The 22,096-nt window shown below is 39.4% G+C and overlaps 1 pseudogene; it reads right to left on the reverse strand.

Annotated features, from left to right (window-relative positions):
- Positions 1 to 3,501: 3,501 nt before the first annotated feature.
- LOC112469209 lies at positions 3,502 to 3,619 on the reverse strand (annotated as a pseudogene).
- Positions 3,620 to 22,096: the final 18,477 nt, after the last annotated feature.

The following is a 22,096-nucleotide window of genomic DNA, read 5'->3' on the forward strand; positions in this document are numbered from 1 at the left end:
TCTCTCCCCTCATGGTAAATTAATGCTATGCTGAAAGACTCTCTTTTTCTGTCTCATATGCTTTCTTTCTGCACTGCAGGCTGTACTCTGGTGAATAATGACAATGCCATATCTTCCATGAGGCAGAGCACCAACACTAAATTGTGTCATTGCTTCTCTTATGCCGTTAAGTAGCACGTGGTGGGCCCAGGAGCCCAGTTAGGGGACGGCCGCCTTGGTGAGCTGGACTGACCCAGCCTGTTGAATCCATTGCTCAGCTCCCTTGGCAGCTATTTAATATTTTCATGTTCCCTCCTTTTCTGAGAATTGTACTTCTTCCTGTCTCTATATGAAGCATGAGTGAACTGGGAGAAGGCTGGAAAGACAGGCTCAAAACAAGAGCAAAGGATAATAATGACAGCAACTCACATTTGCCAAGTGCTGTACAGTTTATAAGGCTCTTTAAAACATTATTATGTATGGTTCTAACAACATAAACTCATGCAAATTATTTCACTTGCTTAATTCAGTTTTTCATCTATAAAATGGTAACTCCTACTTCGTAGGGTTGTGAGGACTGAAAAATAATATATGTAGAAGTCTAAACTCTTAATTTAAAATAATATTTATGGAATACCTGCTATCTCACATACTGGATGAGGCACTGGAGATATATCCTTAAACAAGATACACCTTAAGCCCCTGCCCTCAGGGTATGCACACCCTAGTGGCACATAGTAAGCACATGCACACAAAGATGGCTGAAATTATGAACAGAGAAGTGAGAATTAAAGGAAATAGTAATTATTTTTGATTAAGAGATCAGATAGTATTGAAGGTGAGGTGGGGAAGGGCAAAAGCAAGAATTATTCTCAAAGTTCTGGATGAGTCAGCTGGAAGGTCTGTTTTTCCATACATAGAGATAGGGACTGTGAAAGGAGAGACCCTTTGGGTGTGTGGTAGGCAGCCTCTATAATGGCCCCCATCACTTTCTGGTATTCATTCTCTCCCCTGAGAGAGGAAGTGAGGGCCAGACCTTTTGATGACAAAAGTGATAAGATGTCACTTCGAAGATTAGGTTACATAAAAAGTTGTGACCCCTGTCTTGCTTGTCCTCTTTACTTTCTCATTTTCTCTTTCTCTTCCTCCTCCTTCTCCTCTTCCTCTTTCTCATTTGCCTGTCTGACTGTCTGTCTGTCTGTCTGTCTCTCTCTCTCTCCCCCTCCTCCTTCCCTCCTCCAACCTTCAGCAAAGCCAGCTGCCAAGTTGTGAGTAACTCATTGGAGAAGCCCACAGGGCAAGAAACTGATGTCTCCAGATAACGACCAGTGACAATCTGAATGCCCTCCATTCACATGAGTGAGCTTGCAAGTGGATCTTCTCAGGTCTACTGAAATAGTGAGTTTGTTAGTGACCTTCCTCCATCAAGAGATGACTGCAGCCCTAGCCTACACAATGATTTCAACCTTTAAAGAGACCCTAAATCACCCAGTTAAGCGATGCCCATATTCCTGACTCACAGAAACTGTGAGATAAGAAATATTTCTTATTTCAAGTCACTATGTCTCGGGGTAATTTGTTATGAAAATATCGATTATGCAATAAATAATAAGTATAGAGTATAAAGATAATAAGTTCATTTTGGAGAATTCGGTTTGAGGCATATAAGGGTATCCTAAGAGTTAGCCATTAGGCAGGGTGATATGTGTGTCTGGAGTTCATTTCCCCATGAGTACTAGTGAGGGCAGAAGCTAGACTTCGGTGCACTGAGGAATGATGGAAAGTAAGAAAGTGGAAGACAGGGTGACTCTTCTTTTAAACAGTGCAACATTCAAGGAAATACAGAAATACTGTGCCAGCTTCTTTCCAGGGGAGGAGATAAAGAATTCAAAGAAAGTTTTTTTTTTCTAGATACACACTTCAGCAGAAAAAATTTCATCAACTGGAAAGCTCAAATGTAAGGGAAAACAAGAGGATAATTAATGAAATAAGATTCCAGGAAAAGAGGACATTAACACAACTAGTTAAAGAATTAGAGCCCAGAGAGAAGTGCATTGGTTTTCTACAATTACATAACAAACGACAACAGATGTAGCAGCTTAAAACAACATATATCTATTATCTCACAGTGTTTGTGAGTTAGAAACTCAGGCTTGGGTTCTCTGGGTCCTCCCGTCAGGGTCTCACAAGCCTGCAGCGAAGGGCAGTTCTTTTTCGTGCTCCTGCCTGTGCCCTGGAGTCCTCTTTCAAACTGACATGGTTGTCTGCAGAACACAGTTGCTATAGTTGTAGGACTGAGGTCCCTATTTTCTTGCTGACTGTCAGCCAGAGATTGTTTTCAGCTCCTTGAGGCCACTTTCAGTTACTTGCCATGTGGCCCTGTCACGGGCTTTCATATAACAAGACATCTTATTTCTCCAAGGTCAGCAGAAGAATCTCTCTCTAATCTGCTAAAATAAAGTTTTATGTAATGTATATAATCAGGGGAGTGACTTTCTCATCAACTTTGCCATATTCTATTGGCTAAAATCAAATCTTAGGTTTTACCTACATTCGAGGGTTAGGTATTGTACAAGAGCATGACTCATTGGGTATGTCCTTCGGGTGTGTCCACAACAGGAAGGGCAAATAGGTGGGGACACATATAACTCATTTGACACAGATATTTTTGAGAAAGAATCTTTTTTCAAAGGACTGTTCTGAGGAGCAACTCGTGATAGCTAACGTAGGCAGCCCACTTTCTGGGTCACACAGTTATCAAGATGTTGAAAAGTACCCTCCTTTTGCCCTAATGACCCCTAGTGGCCTTACTTCAGTTATGCAGGAGCATGACAAGAAATATCCATGACAAGGAATAAGCCTAACAATGAATTTGAGAGGATACCTATTACTATCTACCAGCTAATAAGTCTATTCAGAGAAGCAAATTTGTAACACCGCATAAGCCAGTCTTAAAATTAGGATCAGTGCTGTCTGAGGTGCAGAGGCTCTAGGGAGACACTGTGGTGTGTGAAATAGACTAGAAATTCATAAGTCAAACGGATACTACGCAACGAGCGACCTATGTAGACTGAAACAAATCAATATCTGACTCTACAGCTCAGTTTCTCAGCTGTAAGGTAGATGCTCTTGAAATATATTGCTCATTTCCAAGTGATACCTCTCAAACTAAAGCCCCTTCTACAGAAGTACTTCAGGATTTAGCAAAAAGGGTGTTTTCTATCAAAAAATAAAGATTTCAGTTTCCTGAGGAAACCATTAATTTACCATTTTTATCTGTCTGACATTTCGGATTTCCTTGTAATAATTCTATGAAAAAGTTCCACTCCTTTTAATTCCTCAAAATGAGTGTGAAAATCACAAGCTTAATCTCTAGGGTCTAACTCTGATCTTTAGATCCATGAGAGACAGTATGCTACAGAGATTTTTTTTTTTAGACAAGGCAACCTTGGTTGACCTCACAGATTGCAAGGACTTTGTCAGCTTACAATCCTTTATTTTTTAATTTTTTTAATTTTTTTACACCTACAGCACCTGGTCTTCCTAGGTAGTCTCCCATCCAAGTACTAACCAGGCCCAACCTGCTTAGCTTCTGAGATCAGATGGGATCAGGCTTGTTCAGGGTGGCATGGTTGTAGACGCTACAGAGATTTATTTTATTTTATTTTATTTTATATTTTATATTTTATTGTGGTAATAACACTCAACACGATATCTACCCTCTTAACAGATGGTTATACAACATAGTACTATCATCTAAAGGCACAACGTTGTCTAGCAGATCTCTAGAATTTATTCATTGTGCATAACTGAAGTTTTAAACCCACTGATTAGCAACTCCCCATTCCTCTTTGCCCCAGCCCCTGGCAATGATATACATGCCTATCTTGACACCATCCTGTCTCTGCAAGAAAAGGATGTAAGGTGTGGATAAGGCCCACCCGAAACATGTTTCAAAGTGTCCTTGGGCATAGGCAAAGTGAGCTCCAGGCCTGACACCTTCCTGGACTCTGCTTCTACCCCACTTCCACATTCATGCCACACTTACTGCACATATCCACTGCATGGAGCTCTGGGGAGACAGTGGTCGATAAAACAAACGTGATTCTTGCCTTCATGAAGTCTAGTGAGAAATACAATCAACAAATAAACACACTCCCAAGTACATAATTAGAAATGGTATGTGCTACAATGTAAAATAACAGTTACTGTGAGAGAGAATAATGGGAAAGAGGGCAAGCAAGGCCACAGAAGTGCTATTTAAGCTGAGAGGCAAAGGTAAGAGTAGAAGAAAAAGCCCTCCAAGTGAGTGATAGCATAAGGACCCAAGGCCGGCAGAAACACGGGGTTAAAACAACAGAAAAGGGGGCATTAGGGCTATAAAGGTGAGTAAGATGAGGAGCTGAAGTTGTACATGGGCGCGAGGGTCACACAGGCCCTTGAAAACTATTATTATGACTTTGAATATTATGTTAAATGTAACAGAAGAAGCCATTACAGGGTTTTAAGGATAAAAATAATATAGTCTAATTTAGTCTTTTTTCTTTTAAAGACCCTTCTGGCTTGAAGGATGAGTCGCATGAAGGGAACAGGAGTGGAAACCTGGAGACCAATTAGGAAGATATGTCCACTGTTCAGGTGGGAGATGAGAAGGGCCAGCCCAGGAAAGTGGCCCTGGAGATGAAGAGAAGTGGGTGAGTCAAGTTATATTTTGGAGACAGAACCAACCAATTCTACGGATTGGGACATGCCTCACCTGAGAAGAGAAATTCGTGTTTTCTACTTCACAAAAGACAATCAGCTCAAAGAGCATGATTTTTCTAATCATGCCTGGGATTTAAGATTGTTTAGGGATAGAGCAGAAACTAGCTTCATCTTTTCCACTTCTGAATTCTCTCCTCTATTTAAGCAAATGTGAGGATCAAGCTCCAGCTCTATGGCTTTTGGATATATGTTTTCCCTCTCTTAAAATCCTCTGAAATAATTCAAGAGACAATCCCTAAAACATTCCAGTGTTAAGTATGTGCACTTACGTCTAACCTGAATCCTTTATGCTGAGGAAGTTATATTTCAGTTTCCTGTTGGGAAACAGCTTTCTTCTTCCCAACAGGAGGCAGTATGATATTTTTGTAGAAACCTCAGAACCTCACTTCTCACCTTCTCCTCCAAGGCCTCCGTGCTGAGAATCTACTTTAACTGCCATATGTGGGATGGCAGGAAGAAAAGGCCATCTTCCTTAGATTGCTTCTGAGGAGGTTATTAAAAAGACAGCTTTACAGGACGTTTATAGCGTTCCTGATCCTGGAGGGCAGGCCTGCAGGGCCTGGCAGGGGAGAGTCTGTGTGTGTGTTCTGGATGAAGCTGCTGTCTTCACATCCAGATGGTCCATGATGTCACTGGAAAAAACCCTGAAACGTGCAACAAGAAAGAACTTTTTTATGGCTCCCTGTGGAATGTTCCCATAGGCTGGGCTTGAGGTAGGGAGAAAAAGAAACTGAAAGACTTTCTTACTCCCTGTCTGTCACTTTGAGTCGCAGGGAAAGGCAGGAGGGAGGAAGGAAAGAGATTAGGTGGGAAGAGAGGAAAAAGCAAAAAGATAAAGGGAGTTGAGAGCTCATCCTCTCCTTCATGCTGCCTCTATACCTCAGCACAGGGGACTTGCCACACCGGAGCACAGCTCTTTAATTATGTATGTGATTCCCTTACTATGTTTGAGATCAATGTTCCTGCCTTACTTATTCCTGTAACCTCAAAACCTAAAGCAAAGTCTGTTACGTAATAGATGTTCAATAAATGCCAAAAGAATGGAGTTCTGCATTGAAGCCACCTCATTAAAGACCGCAGCAGAAAGAACCAGTAGAAAGAAACTAAAATTTATTGGTTGTTTTATATGTGTCACACATCATAATAGATACCTTTGGATACCTTTTCCTTGTTGCCATTGTTTGAAGTAGACGTTATTAACCCCACTTTACAGAAGAGAAAGCAGAAGCCTGGAGGAGGTACATAACGTGCCTCTAGCCCAGGTCTGATGGGGTCCAAAGCAATTCCCCCTAGTACAGCCTGCCTTTCCCAGGAAATTACCGCTCTACATCCTTCCCTACCTCAAACATAAAGTGAGAGAAGAGTGAGCCAGCCATCTGTGGGAAGAGGTGGGCTGGGACTGTGAGTCTTAATTCAGTACTCATTACAAACAGATTCTGCCATAACACAGTGCATGAATGTTTTTAGGAACATTTACAGTTAGATTTCTTTTAATTTTCTAGCTATTTCCACTAAAGAACCTAAGTTACTGAAGTTACTGAAGTAGTATAATGAGAAAATACGGCTTATAGGGAGAACCATTCCCTACTTAATTTAAGGATAATCTATATCAACTTTGCTTCTTCAGCTTAAAAAAAAGCGGGGGGCAGAGGTGCCAGGGAGAAAAGGACAAGAAAGAAATGACCAAGAGTGAGGCTCTGTTAAATAATTAGTTGTCAAACAAGAGGAAAACTCTCTTCTCCTGGATTGTATTTCCTCACCATTACATACGCAAGTGTCTGGGGGTAGGGTCTAGTTTAAATGGTTGCCTATGGAGAGACAAAAACAGGAAAAGGGGAGCTTCTCTTTTCCCCCTTTGTTTAAACTATGTAGATATATAATTTTACCAAAAAATATAATCTAAATTTAAAGAAAAAGAAATAAAGAGCTAAGTAAAACATTGTTGCGTTCAGAAAAATAACTGTGCAGTAAGAGAAATGTAATCATAATACAGTGAATGGCTCGATTGTAAAAAATATTTAAGTAACCATAATCTAAATGTTGTTAATTTATCGACAAATCTGATTTTAAAAAACCACAGTGGAACATGGGAAAGGCGAAAGTAGATTTACTTATCCATTCCCCCATAAAACTGTGAGACCTTGAGGAGTGCTCTCCCAAAGTCAAAGAGGATATAAACCCAGACCATGAGAAATTTTAGAATCATGGGGAAAAGAGAGAGATAAAGGCTGTTATAGTACTATTTGGCAAATGATATGACAGAATATATTATGAGATCACAAAGACTCATCTAAATGATGATGAAAAGTCAATAAAATCTTCTGGAAAGGATCTTTGACTTGATGAATTCAAGCTAATAAAGTTTAAAATAAAGAGGGGAGGGAAGCAACCCAGAGAGAATGGCATGCAGAAAGGGGAAGAAATATGGAACGTAGCATGAAGTATTTTAGGAACTGCCATTAGTTTGTAATAGCTGCTGCAGGAGGCACAAGCCAGAAGATGGTAGAAGAAACATCATGAAGGTCCAGACCAAGGAAAAGCGTTAAGTGCAACTGAGCAAGTTACGTTTAAACGTGCTCTATATACATTGCAATAAAAATCATGCTTATGGAAATACACACACATACACTGCAATGTAGAAATCACATACATCCAGACAAATATACATACATAGAGAGTCCTGGGAACAAAACTGGGCCAGATGATGTGTTTATCCAGAGTAATAGCAAACAGTATTTGTCATGACTCCTGTCATCTCGTCACCTGGGCATTGAGTTAATGGCTGAAGGAAATGACTGCCCTGGTTCTGTCTGGGCCTTTTCTTTTTGTCACCTGGCTTTCTTTTTTCAGTTAATGAACTTTATTTTTTAGAACAGTTTGAGGTTCACAGCAAAATTGAGAGGAAGGCACAGACAATTCTCATTTACTCCCTTGTCCACACATATGCATCTCCCTGACTTTCAATATCCCCACCACAGCGGTACATTTGTTCTAACTGATGAACCTACAATGGAACACCATTATCACCCAAAGTCCATAGTTCACATCACAGTTCACTTTTGGTGATTTTTCCCTTGCAAACCATGAACACCTTACATCTCTCAATTTATTTGGGTTTCTTTTTTCTTATTAAATTTATTGGGGTGACATTGGTTAATAAAATTATACAGGTTTCAAGCATACAACTCAATAACACATCATTTGTATATTGTATTGTGTGTTCACCACCCAAAGTCCAATCTTCTTCTATCACTCTATACTTGACTCTCTGTATGCTTATCTACCTCCTTCCACCCCCCGTTTTCCTCTGATAACCACTAAACTGTTGTCTGCGTCTATGAGTTTTTGTTTGTCTTGCTCATTTTTTTCTTTCAGTTTTGTAGCTGATTGAATAAAGATGTGGTACATATATATATACAATGGAATATTACTCAGCCATAAGAAAAGATGAAATACTGCCATTTATGACAGTATTATTTCAAGATGGATCTTGAAATAATCATGCTAAGTAAATAAGTCACACAACACATTGAGAATCATATGATTTCAAAACTCCTATGTGGGATATAACACTTGGTGTTTTAAGTACTATGGATTTTGACAAATGTATGACATAGACTACCATTGTAGTATCATACAGAATAGTTTCACCACCCTAAAAATCCTCTGTGCTTCATCTGTTTATCCCTCCCACTCCCCTACTCCTGGCAACCACTAATCTTTATTCTGCCTCCACAGCTTTTCCTTTTCTAGAATGTCATATACTTGAAATCAAATAATAAGTAGCTTTTTTAGATTGGCTCCTTTCACTTAACAATATGCATTTAAGTTTTCTCTACGTCTTCATGGTTTGATAACATTTCTTTTTTAGTGCTGAATAATAGTCCATTGTCTGGAGGAACCACAGTTTATATATCCATTCACATACTGAAGGACATCTTGGTTACTTCAAAGTTTGGGCAATTATGAATAAAGCTTCTATAACCATAAGTGTGCAGGTTTTTCTTTGGACATAAGTTTTTGATTCATTTGGATAGATACCAAACAGTGTGATTGCTCAATCATATGGTAAACATATATTTAGTTTTATTAAAAAACTGCCAAATTGACTTCCAAAGTGGCTGTACATGTTGCATTTCCACCAGTAATGTATGAAAGTTTCTATTGCTCCACATCCTCACCAACATTTGGTATTGTCAGTGTTCAGATTTGAACATTCTAGTAGGTGAGTAGTGGTATCTCATTGTTGCTTAATTCGCATTTCCCTGATGATGTATGTATGATGTGGTGCATCTTTTCATATGCTAACTTACCGTTAGAATATTTTCTTTGGTGAGATGTCTATTTAGGTCTTTTTAATTGGGCTGTTTGTTCCTTTATTGTTGAGTTTTGAGAGCTCTTTGTATATTTTGGATAACAATCCTTTATTAGATGCCTTTTACAAATACTTTCTTCCAATCTTTTTCAAATTTTTTCTTTATCTTTAATTTTCTGAAGTTTGAATATGATATGCCCAGGTATAGGTTTGTTTCAGTTTTTGTATTTGGTTGGTTGGTTGGTTAGTTAGTTGGAGGTTTTGTTTTGTTTATTTATTTGCTTGGAATTTATCCTGACTGGTGTTCTCTGACCTTCTCGGATCTATGGTTTGCTGTCTGACATTAATGTGAGGGAGATTCTTAATCATCGTAACTTCAAATATTGCTTCTGCCTCAGCTTTCGGATAGTCTGTTCTATTTTATTTAGTGTTTTTTATCTCTGTTTTCCAGTTTTGTAAGTTTCTATAGTCATATACTCAAGCTCAGAGATTCTTTCTTCAACTATGCCCAGTCTACTAATAAGCCCATCAAAGGTAATCTTCATTTCTGTTACAGTGTTTTTAATCTCCAGCATTTTTTAATCTTTCTTAGAATTTTAATCTCTCTGCATACATCACCCATCTGTTCTTGCATGTTGTCCACTTTTCTACTAAAGCCCTCTGTGTATTAATCATAGTTTTTAAAAAAATTCCTTGTCTGATAATTGCAACATTCCTCCCATATCTAATTCTGGTCCTGATGCTTATTCAGTCTCTTCAAACTGTGTGGCGGGGGAATGGGGCAAGGCAGAGGGGGTTGTTGTTGTTGTTCTTGTTGTTTTTTGCCTTTTAGTATGTCTCGTAATTTTTTGTTGAATGGTGAACATGATGTACCAGGTAAAAGGAGCTGTGGAAACAGACTTTGAGTAATGTGGTAAAGTGTAGGGTGAGGGTAAGCTTTCTATAGTCCTGTGATTAGCTCTCAGTCTTTTGGGGAGCCTGTGCCCCTGGACTGTGAACTTCATTAGTGCTGCTCAGGTTCCCTGCCCTGCTTAGGTGGGACAGGATGGCTAGAGAGAGCTGGAGTTTGGTATTTTCCTTCCTCCAGGTAGCCTCTGGAAAAACAGTTTCCCCTGAGAGTAGACCTTGTTAAGAAAAGAGTGCTCTGGTGTATTTCAACACGGTTCCTTTTCCTCTTTTGCTGCCAGGAACATGAGGAGATGTTTTCCAATATTCACTGTGAGAATTGGGTAGAGCTCCTGGAGGTAAAAGTGACAAAAGTGTGGGACCCACATAGCTGTGACTCCCCCTGGAGTTTTCAACTCTCAGACTTGCCTATATTGAGCCTCCAGCAAGTCATCGATTATAGTTTAGGTTTCTCAGCCCTGACACTGGTTCCCATGGAGGTCTGCTTGTGGGTTTCTCCTCTGAGAAGTTCTGATTCTCTGTAATCGCCCATCTGTCTCTCCAATTTTGAGGATAGGAGTTTGCTCTATGACCTCGTTTCCCTGATGGAACAAGAATTGTTGATTTTTCAGTGTGTTCAGCTTTTTACTTGTCGTTTGGATGGAGTGGAGACCTACAAGATCCTTACATCTCACTTGGCTTTTATGTCAATTCATGGTCTTCTTATACTTGTCTCAGAATAGTTATTTCCTTGTACCATGGTATTTTATACCAACTGAAAAGCATTTTTAGTCTCTTTCATGTTCAGCTTACAGGCTTTAAGTATAAATACTCCATCTCACAACTAAACAGAAGTGTTAAATCCAAGAGCAACAGGAAAACATGCCTTATGAGTGTGCCCTTGGGAAGGATCTTGCCACGCTAACTGCCCAGAAGTGCTTTTCTCTTCCTCTCAGCCTCTCCGGACTGAGGTGCAATGGTCAGAACAATTACAGACAGCCCTCAATTTTGGTGGGTGTCACCTTCCACCATGGTGAAGTTAGTGTCTATGGTAACTTTCTATCAGAATCAAATATTCTACTGATTGCAGTATACAATGGGGTTTTGCTAACTATTTTATAGAAAACCAAGAAAGAAAATTCAAGGTCGGCTTGGCTTTAGGGGAGTTTAGTACTAAAATGATATCAAACTCTAGATTAACTTACAGGCCATGCAGACAGCTGATCAAGTCTAACCATGAGCATACCTACAAGAAAGAGTACTCAAAGATGTAAGTCCGGGAACATTTTGTCAACTGTTGTTGCATCTTCCTTCAAAGACCTGGCTATTGACTGCAGTCAGACACACCAATTTTCAAGTGTAAGAGAGAAAACAGTGGTATGTAAAGAAAAATTAGAAAATGAGTGGATTCAAGAGATCAGGGGAATAGCTCTGGTCCTTCCAATACTGGGTATGTCACTCTACAGGGCTCTCAACTTTGGGGGGCCTGGGTTCGTATCTGTGAAATAAGAGTCTCCCTAGATTATTCCTAAACTGGTCCCTGACTAGGTCCCATTTGCAGAGCCAGGACTGCGAGCACTTGGAGCTATGCCAAGAGTATGGTAGCAGGGACAGCCCTGGTCTAGACCCAGAGGGACTGGAAATACCACTATCAAGTATGTGAGGTCAAAGTATATCCTTCGAGGGAAGCCATGAATCAGAGCCAAAGGAGACGTACTAACCCTCCAGTACAAGTCTCAGTATGAACCGTACAAAGAAAATGTCTGTGGTGGTTAAAGACTAAGATTACAGAGAGGTTGAACACGGATTACAAAGATGATCAGTTCAGGACATATTTTAGCCATGAAGGAGAACAAGGTAGCGAAAACCTTATTTTGGAGGGGGTGGCGAGATTGGGCCCTGGCTGGTTCTCTTAAAGAAACAGATCTACTAGAGAGCTCTAAGTGTACGGTAAATCTTAACAGAAATAATTTCAGGATAATATATGATTTTTAAAATTATCTGGCTATAATCCTCACCGTCATCATGATTCAGCTTCAACACAGATAAGCATTCAAAGATCTTATGTGCAGCCACGTGCTGTGACTTCTCTCACCCTCTCATTCATTCTATCCCCACACTCCACAGGTTAATTCATTTTTAAGTTTTACTTTTTGGATTTTATTTAAAGGCTAAGTTTTTGTAAGTGGGTTTTTGTTGGTAGCCTATAGATTTTATTAATTTAGGGGTAAAATTTTTTCACTGTGTAAAAAGCAGCTGGTAAAGTTGGAGTTAGTGGGGGTTTTTTTTTATTTTTTTATTTTTTTAATTTTATAGACTTTTCTTTAGGCAAAAACTGGCCAGGTTGTTTTGCTGCAAAGGTAAATCTGGCTTATGACTGAAATAATAAAAGTTACTCTAACAGCTTACTAGCAGCTACTGGAAGTGTAAACACAATTACCAAAGGGTTCTTTATTTTCTCTTACTGTACCTGGTGGCCCATCTCAAAGAGGTCCTTTTATAAGTCACACCAAGGATAATTACATTTGTTTCCTCCCTGGCTTTTATCACCGTAAGAATAAATGAGACTGTCACATTCCAGCAATCACATACACATGTACACACACAGAGATTAATTTGAGGTCGCTAAAAATGTACTATGAACTAGGTTTTCTTGAGCTTGAACTTGAGACCTATGGTAACAAGAGCAAGTGGTGTAAATACTTGGGAGACTGGAAGTACTACTAAGTACTCGGTAGATTGACATTAAATCACCCCAACTCCTGCTATCTAATCTATGTAACAAACCACCCCAAAACTTTTGCTGGCTCAAAATAGTACCTAATTTATTTGACTCTAAAATCCGCAATTTGGGCAGGGCTTAGTGGGGACAATTAATCTTTGCTTTACTTGGTATCATCTGGACAGGCCCTTAAGATGAAGACTTGTAGGATCTCATGGCTCACTCACTCCCAAGTCTGGTGGTTGATTCTGGTTCTTGGCTGAGTCTTAGTTTCTTTACACTTGAGCCTCTCTATGTGGCCACTTTGCGTGAGCTAGTTTTTTGGGCTTCCTCATGGTACATTGGCTTGTTTAAAGACAGAGAAAGCCACCTTTGTGGCTTGGTGTCAGAAGTCCTGACACCAAGGACCTGAACAAAGGACCCGAACAGGTAATTCATAGAAGAAATATACAAATATATATGAAATATATGAAAAGATACTCAGCATCACAAATAATGAAATTCAGATTAAAACAGATATTTTCTTCCCAGAAGACTAGAAATATTTTAGAAAAGTAGTAACATTTTATTACAGATGTAGAGAAAAAATTGGTAGTCTTAAACACTGATGGTGAAAGTCCAACCTTTTGCAGAAGGCAATTTGGCAATATCTATTAAAACTTAAAATATGCATTATTCCTTGGACTCGACAATGTCTAGTCTTAGCAATTAATCCTCTAGAATGATTCCCACTGGTGTGAAAATATATATAAGAATATTTGAAAAAAAAAATTTTGAAGTATTCCATATATTCACCAGAAAGATCTTTGTATTGATGTAGGACATTCTTTTAAGATGTTATTTATAAATACATAATGTTGCAATGTGAAATAAATCACTTTTTTACTTTAAAAAAAAAAAAAGTCATGCAACATTACTTCTGCCACATACTGTTTTAGTTATAAATGTCCATTCTGGTTTAAGGGATGGGAACGCAGACCTTGCTTTTCAATGGAAGAGTGTCAATGTCATATTACAGGAAGACCATGTGCAATGGAATATATATATACAACCATAATTGGAAAATACAATCTGCCACAGGGCCCTTATAGAAAAGTTCCTCTGTGTCCAAACTTGGGAAGAGGACACTACTTCACAACCACTACATATCAAACAGAGGAACAGTGACCCACCCCACCCACAGCTTCTCATTGCCAGTCATTTAGTTAGTTCCTTGACTTTAGGAATTAAATGGATTTTAAGAGAGAATGATGCATTCACTTCCTTTTCCCATCCTAGAATAGCTGCTCTGCTCTTGGTGAGAGAGAGAAAATACTGACTTTGCCACACTAGACCTTCCCTAACCCCATGCTCTTTCTCTTCATCAAGAAAGACGATACCCAAGCAAAATGAGAGTGCCATGATATGGCAACCTGCCCACATTACACCCCAAGCTATGTCCCTTCTGATGTTAACACCCCATAAGGAAGGAAGATCATTTCAGCTCAAGAAGAATCTCCCTTGAATTTAAAAAAGCTAAGAAATATTTATTCCAACAAGAATTTAAACTGTATTATCTATTTCAAAATTATTTCAATTTTTTTTTCATAGGTTTCTGGGCCAAGCTTGTAAACTAAGATTCCAAAAGTTATGTGGTTCATATAAACTTTCAAGGTAGTTCTAATTTCCAATAACATCCTTAATCTGAAAAAGTTCAAACTACCATCTTTTCAAATTAGTAATTTAGCTTGGTCACTGGTTCTCTCATTAGAAGATGTCTCTGAAAGCAAACTTGGGAATTGAAATACCATTTTTGTTTTCTTAAAACAAATAACAAATACCTACTGAATCTAGCAGCATGAATCTAACACTATTTCTGAGGACCTAACTTCCAGCTGCGTCCAATTCCAATGTCCAAATAACTTTATTCATATGTGCTACGGGTTCAAGGCCAACTGGAATGTCAGGGTATCTTATTTCAGACAAAACCGGATTCCCTACATCTAAGGAAATAAGGCTACAAATAAAACTACAATAGTTCTTACAAGAGAACATATTTGAAAAGTTAATTATAAATTAAATATAAACGTATGTGTTCAACTTTCTATACTCCTCTCCCCAATATCTTAAAATAATCAAGAGCTTAGGAATTAGGGACAGAGGGTAAGGAAAGAACTTATTTCTGAGTATATTTAGAGGGGACAAGACCAAAAGCCTCCACAAAACACTGATGTACAACTAAGCACAATGGGAATACACTAGCCCAGTTCTATCTTCCCTACCAACTGTATGCTAATTGAAAGGGAAAATGACATTACACTCTCTCCCCCTTTACCTGCTCCAGATCCTGTAAGTCGTCTTCACCTTTTAAAGTAGGGAATCTGTTCAATATCAATAGATACCCAAGACTCTGCCTTTTTCCCTAATCAATGCCAATTTTCAATTAAGCTACAAATGGACCAGCAAAAAACCTGCCCCTTCCCCAGAGCTGAGATGAACTAGATGAACTGGAGAATGTAGCTCATGTATGTGATGAACTTCACAGGGTGGGCACCCAGTTATAGTCATCCTACCTCTGGAGTCCCTCTGGGGTGTTCCAAGTGAAAGGGATACTGTAGATGTGAAAATCTCCCACACTACCGGACCACGACTTAACATTAAAGAATCACACATAGAAACTCTATATTCTTGATATGGAAAGTAGCTATTTCGTTCATACAACACGAGTTCAAATACATATGTAGTCATGTCTTATGTGGTTCCATAATCATCTGATTTACATATTTCCTGCAGACAGATAAAAAAAACTATGTTTAAATGATTACACTTTTCTGGCTGTTCAAATCTTTTATATTAGGTCCAGGTATCAATTAGGAATATTTGGTTACTAGTAAAACACATCAATATAAAGTAGCTTAAATAGTGTAGAAATTAATTTCTCTTTCCTATAAAATAAATCTAGAAATAGGGATTTCAAGCTGATAAGCCTGGTTTCATTTGAGAAATGAGCTCTACTCTCTTAGCCATGTCTTCTCTCTTCACGGTCCAAGAAGTCTACTTATCTATCACTATCATTAGTTTGTAATTTTTCAAGGTCATTTCTTACTTCCTTTTTAGCCATAGTACCTAGCACATATTGGCTCTAAACAGTATTTGTGGCGTGGATATATGGATGGAAGAAAGAATAAATGAATGAAAAATGGAGGACAAGTCTGACGAGGGTAAAATTAAATGCACGATTACTGGCCACGGTAGCAGTCCATTTATTGCTCAGTACTTCATTAATGGAGGTATATATTACATACCCCAGAGAAAATCTTATAGGGAGAAATGATATTTAAACTGGATATTGAAGGAGGGGTAGGATTTGAAAAGAAAATAAAGTTGTATCTTTGTGCTAGGATCATAGGACTTGGAGTCAAAAGACTGGTTTGCAGTCCTAACTCAGCCACTTACTAGATGTGTGATTTTTGGCAAAGTCAAGAAACTCTCTGAGCCTATATGCTCATCCATAAAATGGAAATAATAACAACTTCTTTATCATTTCTTGTTTGGTTTTCTCTTTCAACTTTTCTTATAAATGTACACCATCTCATTTTAGTCTATGTTTCTTATAAATTCAAAACATATGTATATTTTTAGGAAATTATAATGGTTAATTTTATATGCCAACTTGACTGGGCCAAGGAATGTTCAAATAAAACATTATTTCTGGGTTGTCTGTGAGGGTGTTTCTGAATGAGATTAGTATTTGAATCAATGGACACAGAGAAGTAGGTTATCCTCTCCAATATGGGCAGGCATCATACATACAATCCATTGAGGGCATGACTAGAACAAAACACAGAGAAAGGAAGGATTTGTCATCTTCCTGACTGCCTGTTGAGCTAGGACACTGGTCTTTTCCTGCACTTGGACTGGAATTACATCACTGGCTTTCCTGGGTCTTCAGCTAGTACATAGCGGATTGTGTGACTTCTAAGATTCCATAATGGCTTGAGACAATTCCTCATAATAAATCTTTATTATATTATATTACATTATATTTTATATAATATATATGTCTCCTATTGGTTCTATTTACCATATAAAAGATACATAGGTCCTATGTATCTTTTATATACCTAACTATATAGCTATAAATATCTAGAAACATCATCTTAGGATCTCAGTCTAATTGTGAGTTCAGAGGAAGAGACTGCTGAGGAACTAGCCAGTCAGACATAGGAAGTCAGTGTGTCTAGAGGTTAATTATTTAAGGTTGGAGGGAGAGGAGGAAATGTGGGAGGAAGGAGGAAAACAGAATAACTTGACACTGAGAAGTATGCAGGAGCAAAATCAGGCAAAGCCTTTTAGGACATGAAAGAAGTTCTAATTTTAATTAGAGAGCAATGGGAATACCCTGAGAAGTGTTTAGCATGAAAGTGACATGATCAGCTTTAATCTCTCCACTGTGGGAAGAATGAATTTGAGAGGGGCAAGAGTAGAAGGTTAAGCGGCTACTGGAAAAGTAGAAGATGACCACAGTTTGCTGGAAAGTACTGACAGTGGAGATGGAGAGGACGAGATGGATTTGAGATGTGTTTTGAAGACAGAGCCCCAAGCACATAGATCATAGGCAACCATTTCATAAATAAATGAACAAAGAGTAAAGATGGTGCCTAACATGTACTGAGCACATACTGTATCAGACTGTGCTAAAGGCTGTTACATGGATTATGACATCTAACCCTTACAGCAATCTTATGAAGTGGGTATTATTATTGTCTCCATTTTATGGATGAGGAAATTGAGGCTCAGAGAGTTTAAATCACTTGCTCTGGTTATACAAACCAGAATTAGAACAAAGACATTCCGACTTTAGACCCTTTCTCAGACTGGCCCTAAACAATCTGCAATTCTCTGCTAAAGGTAACAAGTCTATTAATGATAATCTTCAGATGACCCCAAAGTCTCAGTCACACAGAAGATTTCCAAAATTGCATAGTCAAGTACTATAGGTAAACTCAAAGATGTTGGAGGTATTTATGGTGCCCTATCTTTTGGGGAGTTCACATCTTGTTTTTGAAATCCCTGCCTTTGGTAACTTCTGTTAAAGCCAGTTGTAATGTACTTGTAAGATCAATTGCTCAGAGGAGAGTCTGTTCTGAATTAGAAAATTGTTGCTGCTAAGGAGCCCCTGGGGGATGGGGAGTTGGGGGTGGAGGGCTGCACATGGGTTCAGCATGGCAGGCCCCTACGCTGATAATGAATGGAGAAATGTGGCCAGTAAGGCCCACAGAAAGAAAAACACTTAAGCCTCTTGATGAAAGGCCAGATGAGAAGGTAAGTGTTATAATTCAACTGAAAATAAAAGCCAGCGGCAGGTTATTCTTCCTTCCAGGCGGACAGTTTACGGGACGGCTTTCCTGCAGCTATGGTGGCAGTGATGGATTATCTGGGAAGGTGAAGCAGCTGAACTGATCTACCCCCTCCTCTTCAACCCGAGGTCTCCCTCAGGCTACAGGGTTTCAGGGCAGCTTTAATCCCTCTTAGCCTCCACTCTCCCATGGATCCCAAGACAAATCCCAGGAGCTACAGGGCCTGGAGAACATCCTCCCAAGCTGTTTCCTGAAATCCAAGCCTGAAAGACAGGAGTTAGCCTCAGGTGCTTGCCAGAAGGCTCCATTCATTACCCTAGGAAGAACTGTTTGAGAAGTCGAGCCAGGAAGGATTACTTGAGTCCGGCCTCAAAGGGAACGCTAGTTGTTCAAGAGTGGCTCATTTAGGTATGTCAGGAGGCCTTCAGCAAGTCTTATTGGAGGACACAATGCCAAGATTTGATTGTGGGGGGAGGGCGGGGATGGAGGAGTGGGTCTTCTGTCCCAGTCATTCTCTGCCTCCACTCTTTCATGAAGAGAGCTTTGCTTTCTGCTCTTCTTGTCCCTATTCTGCTTCCCATTAAGATCAGCTTGAGTTGCCAGCCCTTTCAAAGCTATTTTTTACATTAGGCACTCTTTGAAGATCTCAAAACCTTCCAAAACTATAGATATGTCTCTAGTTTTCTGAGACTCTTAGAGAAATATTTTTGGATAAGAAGGCCATCTTGGAGTCTCTCAAGTCTCTGTACATAGGTACCTATTAAGCTTCCTGTTCAAAGGTTGGCCAGAATCCCTAGACTTAAAGCAAAGAGAGATGGTCACAACAATAGACAATAGTCATCTGTCTCTTTCCATGCTTTGCTTATCCCCTCTGTGGATCTGAACTCTATACTTGATGTAACAAGTATAAAGAGTGTAAAAAGAGTGGAAGAAAGCCCCTGGGAAATATTCATATAGGAATGGTGAACCTGTTTCAGGAATGGTGCACAAGTCAGTAAAATGGCAGAGTAGGCAGCTCCAAATATGTATCCAAAAAAGCACCATTCACAAATCAAAATATAGTGACTATGCACTAGTCGAAAACCAGAAGTACTTCCAACGTCCATTAGTGGATGAATGGATAAACAAATTATGGTGCATGCATCTCTGTGGGCTTCTTCTAGGTTTCCTTTCACAGTAAATTCTATAAGCTAAAATCCATACTTAACAAGTTTTTCTCATTACCCCTACATCCAACTTACTACTATGTCTTATATATTTTGCCTCTTAAATATCTTTTAAATCCATCTACATTTTTTCATTTCCAAGGTCCCAGTCCAGTATAAGCCACCATCCTCTAGAGCACAGCAAAAGCCTCCCAACTGGAATCTCATATCCACTCTGTCCTCCTCCAATCGATTCTTGACTTAGAGGAGTGTTCAAGATAAAATGCAAATCCCTCATCTGGCCATCTGGCCTACAGATCCTTTTATGATTCTCTTACTGCTCGGTGTCTCTACCCTCATCAATTTCTTGCCACACTTGCCTCTTCATTTCCTCAAAGTTGACATGTGCCCTCCTGCCACCAGCTTTATCTACGCTGTCCCTGCCTGATCTTCTCATCTCTTAGTTAACTCCTGTTCATTCTTAGGATCTCAGCTCCAGCACTGCTTCTTTGGAGAAATCTTCCTTCCTTCATTGCTGGGATCAGATCTCCCAATTAGCTTCTCTTAGCATTCCGCATTCTGTCTTCACAGCACTTATACAATTAGTAATTATAGATTTGTGTGATTATTTAATTAAGTTCTGTCTCTCCCAGTAGACTGAGCTCCATGAGGGCAGATTCTTCCCTGGTTTTGCTTATAATTGTTTCTCCAGTGTCTAGAACAGTGCCTAGACATGCATTTGTGGAATGAATGAATTACCAATAAACTACTGCAGGTTCTCTGTGCTCTCACAATAAACTGAGCCATCATGGAAGGCTTCCGTGAGGTTATGATAGTACAAAAGATATTAAGAGAATAAATAGAAATTAGATAGATGAAGAGAACAAAGAAACATATGCCAGGCAGAGGGACCAAACTGAGATGAGACCTAACACAAAATAGTCATGGATTTAGACACATCCTTTTGTGGCTAGAGAGAAGAGCAAAGAAGGCCAGCACGTGGTGGTGGTGGTGGTAGTGGTGGTGAAGTTAACAGCAGCCAAAGAAACATGCAGCAGCTTTACTTCGATTGGACTTACTTCTATGGACAGTGAAAAACCATTAAAGTTTTTACAAGTTAAATGCCACGCTTGGTGTATAAAAGAGTTTTAAAAGATTACTCAGGCTTAAGTAAGAGGAATGGAAGAGAACATGAGAAAGGGAGACTCTTTTGAAGGCTGTGGCTGTGGTTTGGATGAGAGGCTATAAAAGCCTGGGGTAGGGTAAAGCAGAGCTGGAGAGAGGCAGATGGAAGAACATTTATGGAGTAAGATAAAGATTTGTGAAGATATTCCCAGTAGTATGGGAGTAGAGGGTTTGGAGACTGAAATAAATTTCTCTAAACTATTAATAATTATCATGAGGAGATGCCGAGGCAGTACCAGAGTGGCTTCCAGGTGTCCTGGCCCCTGCTTCACAATGTCTTTTACCCCAAATAACAACATAGGTAAAAACAGGGTACTACTTACAATGCAAATATAACCTCAAGATAACCCTGCAGCAATTCCTTTCAACCCCTAAGTTTCTCCTATACAACCTTGGCCCCAAGAAGCCATGATATGTGCTACTATAACTTTTAAACCAACATTTTAAAATATCATTTAATGAGTATTTTCATATTTCACTTCATTTAATAATCACAACTTTGTTTCCCAATCTTTCCAGATAGAAAATTGAAGTATAATAAAGAAAAAAGCTTGCCCAAATTGTAGGGTTCAAAACGGCTGAGCCAGGGTTCAAACCCAGATGGGTCTGATTGGGAGGCCCAGATTTCTCATCATACAACCCCCTAGGTCCTTTCCTCTGCCATGTGGCAAACTGACGTGCTGGGCAACTTCTCCTTAAAGTGGTTTGGAGCCCAGGCCTTAAAACTCGATGGGGCATTAGCATTTCTCTTTGCACTCATCCCCAGACACCCCTTCAGTTCGGCTTATTTTGACACCATATTTCCTATAGCAGAGGAAATGCTGTGGAATATGGGAGCTTTCAGATGTGGACTTGATTGAAATGGGTGGTTTGTTTTCTTTTATGTTCTATTTCTCTCATGCCTTCATAAGCTAGTGGATCCAGATGGCTGGAATCACCAATTAAAAACAAAGAGAACACTAGGGAAGAAACAAGAAAAGAGAGAGAGATACCAAATGGTAATTAGGGATGAGACAGCTGGAATGGCTTCATGATGGTAAAGATCCTTTCATTCCAGAAGAATGTGTGTGCAAATTAGAGTCTTTTTCTCCTTCTGCACTGTAAAGGCAAACTAACATTCATAAATTGCCACCAGAATTCTTTATTTCTGTAAGAAAAATGTGTGCTGTTGGACGTTTCCACAGTAATCAATGCACATCATTTAAATTTCAGATAGGCTGATGCAAAAAGATTGAAAAGGCAAGAGGAGCAGAGCCTTCCCTCAGGCTTCCAAGCTCTCCAAACAGTGGTCAGGCAGCATGCGCGGCTCGGCTGAAGGCTGCTGCTTGAGGACAGAAATTCACAGAGCAAGGCTTAGTACCTTGGAAACATTGTGAGTGCCCAGGTTCTTATTTGGTAATGGATATTTTAATTACAAACTTCTTTCAACTTCTGGTCAGAAATAGAAGTGTGAAAGGCAGAGGGAGTGAGGGGGTGGTGAGGATAAGAGAGGGGAGAGAGACATGGAGAGAGAGAGAGAGAAAAGGAGGGTAAAAAGCACAAGAAAAAGGAGGGGAATAGAGACAGGGGAGAAATAAAAAGGTGGAGAGGAAGTTTTGGAGAGAGGGAAGAGAAGGGAAACGGGGGAAGCAGAGAAGGCCTTATATAGGGAAAAGCTAGAGAGAAAACTTACAGGCCACTTTAAAAAAGAAATGTATTTATAAGACTTTCAGATACCTGAAATACTGCAAAACAGGTTAAATAACTGTTCTGTGTACTAGGA

Source organism: Pteropus alecto, unplaced genomic scaffold (assembly GCF_000325575.1).
Source record: "Pteropus alecto unplaced genomic scaffold, ASM32557v1 scaffold106, whole genome shotgun sequence".
NCBI classification, from domain to species: Eukaryota; Metazoa; Chordata; class Mammalia; order Chiroptera; family Pteropodidae; genus Pteropus; species Pteropus alecto.